The following is a 15,470-nucleotide window of genomic DNA, read 5'->3' on the forward strand; positions in this document are numbered from 1 at the left end:
CCTCACACTTCATCATTTCACACCTCATCATCCCAGGTGTTTCTGACAATGTCCCCACACAAGTAAAATATAGATAAAATATAATTAATGTGACTGAATGCAAAGGAAATACTCAGTGTGATCTGTTGATACCTGCTGGTGCAGACACTGCATTCCCGAGGTTCATTTGAGACCCTGACAGGCACTTAAAGAGCCCTAACTGAATTCTAGGACTAAGATCCATTCCAGCCAAGGAAACCAGATTCCCTAGTACCTCCAAATGTACTAACTGAAAATTACTCAAACTAATTATTTAATGATTAAAAAATAGCCTCTGTCATTTGGGCTGATAGATCCAAGTCAGTAATTTTCTGTAGTGTTTAATTGTTGATGATACCTCATCTGTATCAATCCTTCATTTTATACCCACTTTTCACCCCTGTTAAACCAATCGAGTTTTAGTTGCAAAACACCCAGTTCAGCAGCGCAGGTGGAATTTCAGAGTTCCCAGCACAAGTGTTGGAAAGGAAACAGGCATTGACTGGCTATTCTAAATTCAGTATTGCACAAAAATATTTGACTCTTGCTCAATCAAAGGAAGAAATAAAGCCATGTGGCTTCTGTGGCCCTTCAAGACTGCAAATACATGGAGTCCTTTTCAAAAATTTGGGATACACATGCCATAAAAGCACATTCCTAGACAGTGGATTCTGCTAAGGTTAAGCTCTGTGGAGTGATGATTTGTGTGATGACTGAGCCACTAATATAAAAGCACTTGGTTGGTAGAAGTACTCCCCACATTCATGCTATGAAGTACCTATGGCACTTTGAAATATATTCATTCTGCAAGGTTTTTTTTTTAATAAAGGACCCTTTTGAACTAATTCACAATTCATATGAATGATTGAAACTGAATAAACTCCCTCATTTTGAGAATTTGTTCCATATCTTTACAGAAAACAATATCTTTATGGATGACTTTGCAGCTCAAGACTCCTTTATGCCTGAGACATTTGAATTTGCTTGGATAAGGACTTCTCAAAATACCCTCTTAAATATCCCTACCATCCAAATTTTTAAGCTCCTTTGTCTTTAAAAGCGTCAGAGATTTGATAACAGACACTGTTAGTCCCCACCTGACCTGCAGCTCCATTAACTTCTCCCAATGCATCCACCTGGCCACCAGCAAAGGCTCCAATCATGGAACCACAGAGTGGGCTGGGCTGGCAGCATCTTAAAGAATAAAAGATAATAAATGGCAAATGACCATTTCAACTCAATTACAGCCCCTATTCTGCAGTCACACTGCATTTCAACAAATAGCAGGGGCTACAAACTGATACTTTTTGTTGCATTAACCATTATTAGAAGTAAATAAATCTTCATATTAACATCAAGCAAGGAGGAACTCCTCTAGAGGTCAATTTTCATTAAAAACATAGTTTGAGACTATTTCCATCCTTGTGACTGCAGACAGAACAGTTTAATTGAGTAATTGATATTTAGGTGTCAGATACCTATTTACTTCATATTACCATATCATTTATCAGATGCCTATTACTTACTGTGTAACATTTTTATTTTCCTATTTTCTCTGCAGCTGAACATGCCTTCAGGAGTTCTAATAACTTTATAATCCTTACAAAGGGCGAAAAGCCAAGGCCCCCCAACTGCCGTATTTACAGAAGGCTGTTTCAAAGTCCAATTACAATTACAAGAAAACTTAAAAAAAAAAAAAAAAAATCCATTAAACAGTTCCAGTGCTCCAAACAGATTTGCCGCAGCGGCTGTTTAAGGCACACGGCCTAACAAGGGGTTTTGGGGCGAAAGGAGCCGCGGCTTCAGGGATGCGCAGTGCCAGGCGGAGCGCTTCGGGAAGCGGCCGGGAGCGGGCAGGAGCCCGGCCCATTGTCCCCCTGGAAATTATTGCACAATGCCGGCGGGAGAGCGGCCCGGGCAGCAGCTGAATCCGGCATTGTCCTAGCACCACAAAAAGATTTGGGAGTCTGAAAAGCAGAGGAACGGAATCTCACAGCTTCTTAGAGTCCCCTCTGAAAGGGCCATTGTAACATCATCATAAATCCTGCGCTCCCCAGGCACTTGACAACTAAAGCAGTGGACAATAGAATTCTTGTGCTGGACAAAACACTCCTTGTCTGCCAAAGCGCTTATCTGCTTCATTTACAAATGTCTTTCATTGTCCCCAAATAATTCCCTATTAGAAAAACGATTAGAAACAGCACTAAATAAATATTCACAGCTTTGTGGGCCCTTTGGCAAAGTGAATGAACCGACAGGATCGAGGTGCACGCAAAAGATGAGATTTATGCATGGAAACCCAAAACAACCCCAAACCTCTGTTTATTTTCATTTTCCTTTTTCCTGATGCACTGCACACTCATTTGTCCTTCGAAAAAACACCCAGGTACATTACTGTTATTAAAAGAGATGAAAAATATTAGAAATCCACAAAGCTCTCAAATGGGAGAAAAATTGCATCCACTGTGCCCCTAAAATTAAATATTTCTGGAAGAGCAGTTCCAGAAATAAACTTGGGAGCATATCTGAGATTTTAATGAAATAGAGACAAACTGCTCACAATCATAAAAGGATTTAAACTGTGGATTTCTAACTACATATGTTTAGGTCCCACTTACAGGGAAATCCAAAAGCATCAGGGATGAGTTTCTGAAATGAAATGGTGACGGATTTGTGCGACTCTTTTCAAGCCCAATGAAAATTCTGGTAAATATCACAGAAATGACTGAAAGGGACTGAAATATTCCATAAATATGACACTTCAAAAAGCATTTCTAACACAGTCAGAACTCCATTGCCTCAGGTTTCCACATAAATGGTATTTGATTACAATTTGCTGGAGAAGTGCCTATGGAAACACAACTGACACCACACACAATGATTAAAGAAAAACCCTAATAATCTAAATTATTGCTCAAGCAAAGCATGCTGATCATATTCAAAGTGCCAGAGACATCTGCATGGCTAAATTAAAACCTGGAGAAGTCAAAACTTCTTGATTGAATTGCTGATCATAAACTACTTATTCAAATCCAGTACAGGAACAAGGTTTTTACACAGCCCAGGCCAATGGACTGAGTGACTCAAGGGCTTTTTCCCCCTGTGATTAATTATTACAAGCCTACAAAAAAATGCAAGTATTCATAACCTATGAAGCAGATTACTCATATTAAATATTCAGAATGTATGCAATAAACAACATCAATAATGGTAAAATTAAAAAAAAAAAGAAAAAGAAAGGAAGCTAATGTAATTTAAAATAAAAATGATGCAGGTTTGAGCTCACAGTCACAAAGGTTTAGGAATATGTGAGCTTTCCATGGTTCTATCATGAATTTGCAGTCTGGCCCTGCTACAAGTCGCTTAACCTTGGACTCATTGCTGAAAGTGAGCAAAGGCACACTATAAAACATTTCATCTCTGAAAAATGGACTAATCCATATAAAACTCAGAGTTCCCACATGCCAGCTGAGGATCTCTGCTGTTTGGGTGGAGAGCTTCCTCATTTCTTCTCTCGCTTCTCTCCTCACTGAATAATTCACTGTTCTAAAGATGTAGATATAAGTTCTGTCTTAAAATAAAGTTTACACTTGACATCCCTGATGCTGTTTTTGGTGTTTGCTGCTCCCTGCTATGCTCTGCCCAAACTCCCCTTTCTCCTTAAGCTGGATCATCTGTATAAATATAATTTGCATGAAATTATTATGATCATTTCTGCAATTTGCATTTCAGGAACACAGCTTCAACAAAATCTGCTTCCTGTCAGCTCTCTGAGTTTTATTCTAGGCCCTACTACATACCAGAGCACCACACCATATTTTTGTATAGAGCAATCTCTGTTTAGGTATGAAAAAATGGATCTGTGCTGGGGTTTAAGTCTCAGTGTACAACAGGGATTATTTAACCCTTCTGGAGAACTCACATCTGGGGGCCTTGACCAGGGTGATTTTCCTTGGCTGTGTAAAAATTGGTCCTGTGTTGGCCATTATCTTAGCAAGTAAATAAGCCCATGTTTGGAATCACCTTGCAGGAGAAACTGTTTTTCCCTCTGATTCCAGGCAGCTGAGCCAAGCAATGGGAATCCCACAGTCAGCAAGCAACAGAGCAGCCCAGGATAATTCAGATGGGAAGGGGCTCTGGAGGACACCTGGTCCAACTGCGCTGCTGAAAGCAGCTCCAAATTCAAAGTTCATTTAGGTTATTAAGGCTGTCACTTAATTAATGTCCACAGCTGACACCAGCAGCATAACCAAGGTCTCTGTGTGCACATGGACATGTAAGGGTTCCCATCTTGTGCTGAAAGATGGTCAGGTGTCAAGGATGGAACAAAGCAAAGGGCAACAACTGCAGCAGAAAGGACAGAAGAGCAATTTGGATGATCTGCCTTCCCCCCACACACCCCCAGTGACAGGTCTGTTGGCAGGCCAGAGTAAATACCTCTGATTTTAGAGCTGAGGTGTTTTCCCTGCCCTGTGCTCGCTGCTGAGCAGCAGAGACAGGAGCACGCACTGAGTCAGTTCTGCCAGCGAGGCAGGGCAGAGGCAATGCCTGTGCCACACACGGGGCTCAGGCCTGGAGGAGCTGTTCTGAACCCAAGAAGCCTGACATCAAATAAGGATCGAAAGCAGAATTTGACTCCAGTGTTGCACAGTGCTGTACCTTTGTCCAGCAGGAGAGCGCCTCTCCACTCGAGGGGGAAGCCTTTGCAGGCCACACGCGAGGACAAAACGCGAGAGCTGCAGAGAAGGTTTCACACAAACAAGGTTCTGTTCCAAGCAGGTTAACAGCCTGTTTCTCTTTCTTATGAACTATTCTGCCTTTAAACTCTGCCCAAACATTTCCCCGGTGCTCCCATCCCTTGTGCACCCACACTGCTGTGGCACAGGCACGGAGCCAGGAGAGCAGAGCAGCTCTGCCAGTCCCACCACCCCAACACCCAGCTGGGAGAGCTCAAACCAGGCAGAAAAGGAGCTCAGGAGCCGAGAGCTGTGTGCTCTCATGAGAGACAAAACCACATCTCGGTGCTTTGCAGGATGTGAACAGTCTGCAGACTAAAGCCCAAATCTCGCCCATCTGAGGCCAAATTACCCAGAAAAGGTTCACGTGGGCTCACAAGGAACAAATTAACCTCCCTCCAAAAGCCCTCTGCAAATCACATGAGTGCCCAGTCCTGTGCTCACCCATACAATATGACTTTATCAGCTTTTTCTTGCTTTTGGGTCACAAGGGCCTGGAGGCAAACGAGGGCCCTGGAGGGGGAAGTCTGTATTAATTATCCTCATGCTGCTGCAGCCCCGTCCTACCCAGGTACCAGGAATACAAGTGGATTGGGAGGCCTGCAGGCAGGTGTGTTCTGTCATTTTAAATATCATAAATCAAGCCCTCTGTTTCAATGTTTCCAACTTCCCTGAGCTTCCTCTAAAATCTAAATTTGGAAGCATTTTGGATCCACAGCAATCAGCTACAGATTTTTTGTGCATACACACTTATATAGATGTATATGCATGTAAATAAATATGAATTAAAAATTATACAAGTTTTTAATGCTTAAAGAAATATTTCTATGTACCACACTCTATATAATTCAAATTACCTACATGTGGGAAAAGCACTTCATTTGTACTCTAAAAGCTTGACTTTTTAATTTCGTTGTCTAGCAGATTATCTCAAACCTTTGCTCTTGAGCTGCTACCAGTAAAAGGCTCATATATATTCTCTCTTAGAAAAGCAAATTCTGCATGCAGAGCATACCAAATCAGTTCCTGCCAGTGCAGCAGGCACACAGAGCTGCTCTGAAACCTTCTGAGTCACACTGGAGCTCAGCTTCCACTGGCAGCAGATGTCAGACACCACAGACTGAGAGCTTGTCAGCACTGAAAGATTTTTATGGCAAATTTGCCCTCCAGTTTTGGGGTTTTTTTCTGGTTTGCGTCCTCCCCTTGCCATTTTCTTATTCTTTGGTGCTTTTCTTCCACTAAACATGAATGGCCAGATCCTTCCTCTAGAGCAAATCCATAGCAGAGGCTGTCTTCACTAGCATTTGGGGCTCTATTTATATTATCTTTCAGGAGGCTGTTCTCCATTTCTTTCCTCTGGCTTTCTTCTGCTCTCTTTTATCAATCTCTTCTAGTGACCTGAAAAGAAAACCTAAAAATTGAGAGCCACTGAAGTATATGCTGAATGCCCCCATTAGTCAAGCTGTAGGGGACACTCAGCACAGAAAATAAATTCAACTAACCTTTGGAAAAATCTTTATATAAATGTTCTACAAAATCATCCTGCTGGTTCCAGGTCCACTGGAGACACCCAAGGAAGAATAATTCTGGGACATCAGAGATACCATAAAGGAGAATAGCTCAGAGTCTGTCCAAGAGACTCAAGAGAGAGAATTCTTTGGTCTCAGGGACATTTTTTCCTACCTTCTTCCTTTTATTAATAAATAAAGAAAAGAGTTGTTCAAAGCCACCCCAGAGATCTGATGATTTTGAATTTCTGTGAGCTTCATTCAACTCACTGAATATCTCTGTCAGCCCAGGAAGATTCATTATTCATTCTGGGGACCCTATTGCCAACCCTGCAATGACTCTTCAAACATTTGTAAGGCTTTTAAAAAAGTTTCATTCAGTCTTATTTCTGGACCAAATCTATCCCTTAGCCTATTCCTATTCCATTCTCCTCCCAGACTCCCAGAGGTCACAGCTTGTCTAGATCAAGGGAGGGTGGCAGGAAGGGAAAATGGATTGTAAATTCATTTTAGGTCACCCAGAAGCCATTCTGTCTCTGTCCTTCCTCACTGGCTTTTCCTCATCTCCTTTTGTGTTTCCTCAAAGGACATTACACACTTGGCTTCTCAATCAAGGACAAGGCAATGTCAAGCACTTTAATTTGTCCATGAAGCAGTCTTTAAATGTGGACAAAAGAAAACCTAAAGAAGTGCAGACAGACAAGATAAACATTACTGATTCAAAAAGGAAAACAACCCCCAAATCCTCTTCAACTGGTAATTTCAGTTTTTAGGACTGAGCAATACTGGGCAACTGATATTTTGATACTGTAATTATATAACTTATTTGTGTATACATAATATATACAGACACATATATTTTTACGTATATTATATATATGTATACAATTTAAAGAAATATCCATTAAAATTAAGAAATATCCATTAAATTCATTAGATTTATATATCCATAATATCCACTAAGAAACATCCATTAAAAACAGAGCTAAATACTCAGTGAGTAAGAACTTGGGAGATGAGAAAGGACTAGGAGCATTTCTTGATGCCTGCTGTGCAGTTCCTACTCACAACTAATAGAGTTTTGCAGAATTTCAGCAATATTTATAGCAAGGATGACATGATTTTCCACCACCTATCATTTCAGGATATCACTCCAGAAATTACAATACACTAATATCTTTTATGGAGTTACTTTGTTATTTGCTAACCTGCCTTCCCATCTCTTCTTGGAGTTGTAACTTGAGCACATATCTGTATTTCAGCTGCAGGAGGTAATGACGTGTTCATAGCACCAAAGTTCACAGCCAAAATGAACCAGAATAGTTGACAATATTAATATTTAACATTTGTCTGCTCTTCATTATACTGCCCAAAGCTTTAATTTTCTGTGGTGTAATTACAAGAAGCTACAAGCAACTGCTTTAGGAGGTTTCTTCCAAACAATGGTTGTGAAGTGGAAATACACACAACCAAACAATAACAGAGCAAGTGCTCTGCATATTCCAGAGAAACTGCACAATTAGGGAGAAATCCCTGCTGGTATCTGTCAGTGATATTGCCTGGTGGAGATAGTCCTAGGTGCTGTAGGCAGTTCTTTAAATAACAATAAATGAGCTCCAGGGTACCACTGGCAATCATGTGGTAAATTTATATTTAACCAACAAGAGGATATATTTAGGAAAATAAAAGGATCATTAAAAAAAAACCCAAAAAACAACAAAACAAAAACGAAACAAAACCAACAGAAAACAACACGTACAAAGCAACAAACCCTCACTGGCCAAATGCTGACAACCTGTCTCCACTTTTTTACCAGATTTCAGAAGCACAGCTACTCCCTAAGTTTCAGTGGCTTTTTTTTTTTTTTTGGACTGAACAAGTAGTGCCCAGTGTTAACATCCCTAGAGAAAAAGGAAGACTGCATGGAAATAACCTCCCTGGGAGCTGGGAAGGGGCTCAGCCTGGAGCAAAGGAGGCTCAGGGGGGCCCTTGTGGCTCTGCACAACTCCCTGCCAGGAGGGGACAGCCGGGGGGTCGGGCTGTGCTCCCAGGAACAGGGACAGGAGCTGAGGGAACGGCCTCAGGCTGGGCCAGGGCAGGCTCAGGGTGGGCACAGCAGGAATTTCCCCATGGAAAGGGGGCTCAGGCCTTGGAACTGCCCAGGGAGGTTTGGAGTGCCCATCCCTGGAGGTGGCACCTGGAGGTGGCACTCAGGGCTCTGGGCTGGGGACAGGGTGGGCATCGGGCACAGCTGGGACTCCATGGGCTGGGAGGGATTTTCCAGGCTAAATAATTTTATGATTCCATGATTTTAATTACTAATAAAAGTCAAAGATAACTTTATAATAATGAAGGGAGTCACTTAACAAGCTCTGCAGAAATGTGACTCTCCTCAAAAGCACAGAAAAGCCTGTTTGCCAAAATCTTGTCTAAAATAGATAAGTGCACTAATTCTCACACAGCATTAACATTTTTACTTTTCAACTGAATTGGACAGGGGTGGAAGAATGTTCCAGGCCATAACTGAAGACTTCTGGGTGGCCTTGGGCAGCTTAGCTGGGAGTGTCTCCAGGGTGCACTGCTGGCAGATGTGAGCTCTTCCTGCCCGAGCTGCCGGCTGAGCTGAGGCTGCACCAACGTGCTCAGCATGGCACAGTGTGCCAAGGCACAGGGCACGGGGCTGCTGATAGAGCTGCTCATCCAGCCCTGGCACGGGGCTGGGCTGGGCTGAGGTGCCATTGCCAAGAGCAGGCTGTGTCAGCACGGGCTCTGCTCCTCGGCTCCAGGAGCTGGAGACAGCAATTCTCGCCTGGATCTGGAAGCAGCAGGAAGGGGAGAGAATTCACTCTCACAACCATTGCTGAGATGCTCTAAACCCAGAAGGAGATGGCCATATAATTATTTCTTCAAGGAGCCAACCTTTTTCCATATGTGTGCTGTGGAACTGAGCCAAACTGAGGCTGTCTGCACACTTAATGTTCAATTTGGTGAGATCTCCACTTGGAGAACATAAACACACACTCGTCTCTGTGCTATCAGCTTCGAGTTCCTGAGACTTATGAGTCCTTGACAGCTCAACATGGCTAAACAAACCTGTTATTTCATTTCCAGATAGTGTCAACCAGAGTTACAGGGAAATGAGCCCCCTAAGGAGTTTACCAGAGAGTGTGGACAACTCAGCTTCAACACCTTGCTGGTTCTCCAGTCACAGAAATGAAAATTACACTGCAGCCCTTTCTAACAGACAGCATTCTGCATGTTAAATTGTGGCTGAACACATCACCAAATTCATTTGAGAGTTTTCAAACGCCAATAATAAGCTTCCCCACTCCCTTTCAAAAAAAGAAATCTAGTTATTCATTCTGTCAATCTCATGCAAGATGTTCATTGTTTTTACATAATTGTTTTCTTATTACTGTAATGGCAGTGCGCAGAGAAAAAAAGAGCATGAGGAATAAACCACAGGAACTCCACTAAATGTTGGATTTTTCCTTTTATAGTTTGCATTTTATTCAAAGGCTGGGTTTATGTTCTTATCTTTCAGGGCACAGAAACTGCCCCAGCCACATTGGAGAAAACAAACCTCACCAGTCCCCCACATCAAGACAGTATAATTTTATGAGCAATTACATAGATTACCTTCCAAAATACTTTGTGAAGAAATATCTTTTGGTATTGAGAAACATCCACTGCTGTAACCCAAAAGGTCAAGGTTTCAGGGGCTAAAGCACTGCACATCCACAAATCCAGTACAATGGACTGAGACAAAAGTGACCAAAACTTGCAGCTTGTAGAGAGTAAGATCTGGTGTTTCATCAGAGAAAGAAATCTGGATGAGTACTCAAGGCACAGTCACTGCTCTTCCTTCTCTGTGTGATAATCCACAATTTCACCCAGCTGGCCTGGAGCAGCCTCTGAGACACAAAAACCTGCAGTGCTGGACTTATGGACACAGGTGTTCCCAAGTGCCTTAGGAACAGGGAGGAAAATGCACATTATCAGGGAGATGAAGCACAGGCAGCTGGAAGCTGAGCTGTGGACCTGGCTTTTACCCTTCTGGTTGCTTTGTGCCCTGGAGATTTCCAGGACTGAAGTTACTTCAGTACAACACAGGAATATTTCAATTAATTAAAATAATAATTGGAGGAAAGGACATTTACAGGGAAGAAGAAAAGTGATGCAAGGCATCAATGATTTTTTTGAGCACAAATTCTGTTGGAAGTCTAATGGCTTTGTACAATCAAATCATTTTGACTTGGAAAAACCTTGAGATTCTGTACATTTGAAGACCTTCCCCCATATCAGCAAACTCAAACCCTATAGTTAAGTAGTAATAAACTGACATTTGCAATGAAAGTTAAGTGCAACTATTCAGCACTGTTCAGCAAATGCAATTTCTTTTAATTGTCAAAACCAGAGCCAGCACTGGGTTAATGCTCTACAGAGAAAACCTTCCCAGCTACCCAAGCTCCTGTGTGTACAGAGCTGCCTGAAGATCCTTTGGGACGTTCCCAGCTCGGAGCCACCACATCTCACCCTCCCTGGATTTCCCCATCTGCCACTTTTAGGAACAACCTGTGGGCTCTCCCATGGCACAGCAGGGCGTGTACAGGACCCCAGGCATCCCAAACTCAGCTCTGAGCAGAACAGAGCAACTCACCAAACAGAGAGACAAGTTTAGCTGTCTTGAGGAATTAAAAAAAAAAAAATCCTTAAAAATGAAGCCAGCAATCTTGGAAGAGCCAGCAGGCTCCCATGTCAGCCATATGCCTTCATATGTCTGTTCTGGGGGAGTGTTACAGCTCCTGCTGTTCCATTCTTCACTTTTTAAAGGAAATGTTACAAGGCCACAAGGACTCACAAACATTTGTTGACATTTCTTCTGGGTCAGCCTTAGGAGGCCTGCAAGAATTTAAACATATGGCAGTATTTAGCTGCATGAGGGAATGGGTTGTTTCAGAGAAAAGCAGTATTTAGTTGCAAAACAGTTTAATCCACCATAAAGGTTTTAAATTTTTTGGCCCAAATCCAAACTTTTTCTCATTATAGTTTTTGCATTATATTTTTAAAGCAACAGCAGCTTACCCACTAAGCTGATATTGAGAAATACTGAGATACTTCACAATGTTTTCTACTGCCTTCCACACAAGTAATATCTTGATCTGGCATTGCAGATCAAACAGATTTGATATGTGTTTAGATTTAAAGAGGGGGAGAAAAGAATAGATAATTTGAGCACTGAAATAAAGGTTTTGCCCACACTTAAAGGACACTGAACCTTTGTATTTTGAACCACATGATAAAATTAGCTGGGTTTTCAGCATGTTTCAGTGGCAGTACATACGCATTTGCAAGGCAGAAAAATTAGATTTGCAAGGTTTTGTCTTGTTCTTCAGCTCTCATTGCTGTCAGTCAGCTGCTAGCAAAGGCACAGCAGCTCCCTGGCAGGCACTCGTTAGGTCTTGCTGGTAAGAGAAATACATTGCCCATCAGGAGCTGAGCTGAGGTTTGTCTCAAATAATGTAAAAAGGGCAGCACAATATGAAACTTCCTCAAAACCACACTGTGAGCATACCTGACCCAGCTGCAGGGCAGGGAAGGAGCAAGGCAAGGTGCAGCCTCTTTTTCCTTCACTGCTGGTTTCCTGCAACACGAAGCTCAAGGAGGGCAGGGTTAGAGCAGATATGAGAGAGAAATTCCTCCCTTCCTCCCTGTCAGGGTGGGCAGGCCCTGGCACAGGGTGCCCAGAGCAGCTGGGGCTGCCCCTGGATCCCTGGCAGTGCCCAAGGCCAGGTTGGACACTGGGGCTTGGAGCAGCCTGGGACAGTGGAAGGTGTCCCTGCCATGGCAGGGGTGGCACTGGGGGGGATTTATGATCCCAACACATTCTGGGATTCTGTGGTTGCAGCTCACAGCCAAAAGAGCTCCTGCCACTCTTTTCCCTTCCACAATCCTGTCTGTTAATTGTATAGCACAATATTTAAAATGAGCACTTTAAGCAGCTGAAAAGGAAGATCTTGCACAGGAAACAAGCATGCAAGAGCCACTCTCTGTTTATTTTTTTTTTTCCAAGCTGTAGAGCAGACAGGGTTTTTAAAATGAAGAGTGGATCCAGAAATTATGCTCTTATAAAATGTTCTGTTAATTAGCATCTACTCTAGCACATGAACCAGGAGGAGACAAATGCCTCTGGTTTTGAACAATATTTTGGAGCCTCAGAAGGAACCCAAGATTACTTTGCTGGAAACATTTATAAGAAAGTCATGTATGAATGACTGAGATGGATACAGAAATTTTACAGGAATTATGAGAGAACAGCAAAAATGTCTAATTTTACCAAGTAAATTGCACAAATAAATAAAACCTCTGGATGAGGAAGTTCAAAAGAGAGGCAGAATTTCCTTGGGGGTTCATCAGCTGGCAGCAGGCAGGGTCTAGGTGCATCACCTGTGCTGTCATGAAGGGGAGTTCCTTATAGGTCTTATTTTAACTCAATTATAGGCTGGAAAATCATCAAACATTCTGAAATTTAAATAAGTCAGAGGAAAAACTTCTGTCATTACAAATTTGTGTGCACATAAAAATGATGTCAATAAAACTTCAAGGGCAAGTTACTTCACCCAACTTTAATAGTCTCCACCAAACTATCACTCAACTTTGGTTAGAGGGGTCACTGTCCAAAATACTGGAGATTGTGCAGCCCTTAGGAAACAGAGCACATCCCATCTTCTAAAGCTTTGCAAAAAATAAAGTTTTTATAATCTTGCTAAAATTAGGTTGACATTTCCTGAAAGTTACCTGCTTACATTTAACCTTTATCCAAAATTACCTTTTATTCTAAACTCTTCAATAATAAAATGCATGAGGCATTAAGGGAAGGTAAAAGCTGAATTTCAGAATCCAGTTATCAGCAATGATCACAACCAGGAAAATGAAAGTTATTTACGAAAGTTCCAGTAACTTCAGAGGAAATAAAATCAAAAACTCACTGATTTTTGGTCACCACACAACAAATATTAAAAATTAGGAGAGATTTGTGCTTAAATGCCTAATTGGACAATGGTGAAAGGTCTTGACAACAGAAGATATTGAAGGGTATGAAGAATCTGGCGACCTTGATGGAAATAATTGGAAAGTATTAATTAAATGCTCACGTGATTAAGTAAATAAAAATTAGAAGGTGAAAACAGTCTAAGGCTGCAGTGCTTAATCTTGCAGCTGAATTCCAAGCTTAAGAATTTGTGAGCCAGGTAGATCAAAAGATGTATCAGCAACACAGGGAAAATAACAAAACAATTAATAAAAGGCACCTTATGACTCATTCATATGTCAGGAGAAAATGGCATCAGGGACCTGAAAGCATCAGATTGCAACAAATAAATAAGAGCTTAAAATAAGTTTCATGCATTAAAAAGCCCTCAGGAAGGCTTAGCTGAAAACTTTCTGATGCCTTAATGGCAAGGGGTGACAGCTTTAATCAAAAGCTGGAAATTGTTAGGAAATTTTTATAGTGAATTTTTTCTACAATGAATTTCTATAATTAATTTTTTCTAAATCCACATTTTCTCAACTTCATGAGAGAAGGCAAGACCCACAAGTTCGTTTTCATCTTTGGGTGAGTGAAACTGTAAGCATTTTAAATTCCCCGGTGTTATGGAAAAAAGGCTTGTTAGATTCTTGAGTCCATTGACATTTTTAAGTAGGAAAAAAAGAGATGGATTCATTTCTGGATCTGGAGACAACATAAACAAATGTAAAAATAACTGTGAGCATGGAACAGCGAGGCTGAGTAGGGGACCCTACAGGAGGGGCAGTTTCTGGTGGGATGCTGAGGGTTTTCTCAGAGTGGTGAAAATGATGGTGGTCCTGGTTGACCTTGATGATCTTGAAGGACGTTTCCAAACCTAATGATTCTGTGATTTTATGACCAAAAGCAGAACTGTGGATTTCACTGCTCTGCCTTACAGAGATGAGCAGCTGTGCCTTGGGCTCCTGGATACCACTTCAGCCATCAGCTGTGATGAGAACCTCACTCCAACCCCCTGAGAGCAAAGTTTGTCTCTATTTAGCTGCTTGCCCCACATAATCAATTCTTTTTCCACAGTACAAAAATGAAAGTAGTCTGATACACCCATGAGCCATTATAAAGGCTGTGGAAATATTGCCAAAGCACTATAAATATTCATTTCAGATTAAAACATTTTGATCAAATTCACACACTTTCAGGTCCTGTATCTGCAAATGCTTCCCTGAATCCAGATTATCAAGTGCATTTGCTGAAACAGGATATTTTGTGTAACTATTCACAGCAACCTTTCAATTGTCATTGCTAATATTCCTGCCAGGATCCAAACTCCAGAAATTACACATCCTTTTATAAACTGAAGGTTATCACACATCATTTCTACATCACATCAACCCAGCTCAAAACACACCAAACAGCCCACAAAATAACCCCCAAATAAACACAATTCCACCAACAATGTATGTCAGTGACCTTGTGCAAATAGTCAAGTGAGGTGAGAAAAGTTGATCACATACATGAGTCTTTACTGAGATTAACTAATTTTCAATTACTATGTTAGTATGAAATTATTGCCTGAAAATACTGCAAATGGAAAAGCAGGATGACCTTTACTAAATGAATTATTGTAATAAATTAAGTAATGCTATTAAAATAATCTAAAAAAAATTTGCTGTATGTTCTTAATTACACCAAATCAGCATAGTTTTCTTAGAGTCATAGAATCACTGAATTGTTTGGGTGGGAAGGAACCTTAAAGCCCACCCAGTGCCACCCCTGCCATGTCAGGGACACCTCCCACTGTCCCAGGCTGCTCCAAGCCCCAGTGTCCAGCCTGGCCTTGGACACTGCCAGGGATCCAGGGGCAGCCCCAGCTGCTCTGGGCACCCTGTGCCAGGGCCTGCCCACCCTGACAGGGAACAATTCCTCATTCCCAATATCCCATCCAGCCCTGCCCTCTGGCAGTGGGAGCCATTCCCTGGGTCCTGTCATATTCACCTGTTTAATTTTAACACATAAATTCTGAGGAAAGGAGAACACATGACCATGATTTTATGGCAAGGTAGGAGCTTCTGTTTGGATAAACCATAATAATCACAGTTAGAATTTCTCATTAGCTCCATCCAGTTGAACACCCAACAGTTCTGCTGTCAAATCCAAACTAATTGTATCCCAATTTACAGC

General features: G+C 41.7%; 1 protein-coding gene across 3 annotated transcripts in view; it reads right to left on the bottom strand.

The window, feature by feature from the left end:
- The window catches only part of CDH11 (cadherin 11), an 82,134-nt gene that overhangs the window by 42,411 nt on the left and 24,253 nt on the right, over window positions 1-15,470 (bottom strand). The gene's annotated exons all lie outside the window — the stretch shown is intronic.

The sequence above is a fragment of the Serinus canaria genome, chromosome 11, assembly GCF_022539315.1.
Source record: "Serinus canaria isolate serCan28SL12 chromosome 11, serCan2020, whole genome shotgun sequence".
Taxonomy (NCBI): domain Eukaryota; kingdom Metazoa; phylum Chordata; class Aves; order Passeriformes; family Fringillidae; genus Serinus; species Serinus canaria.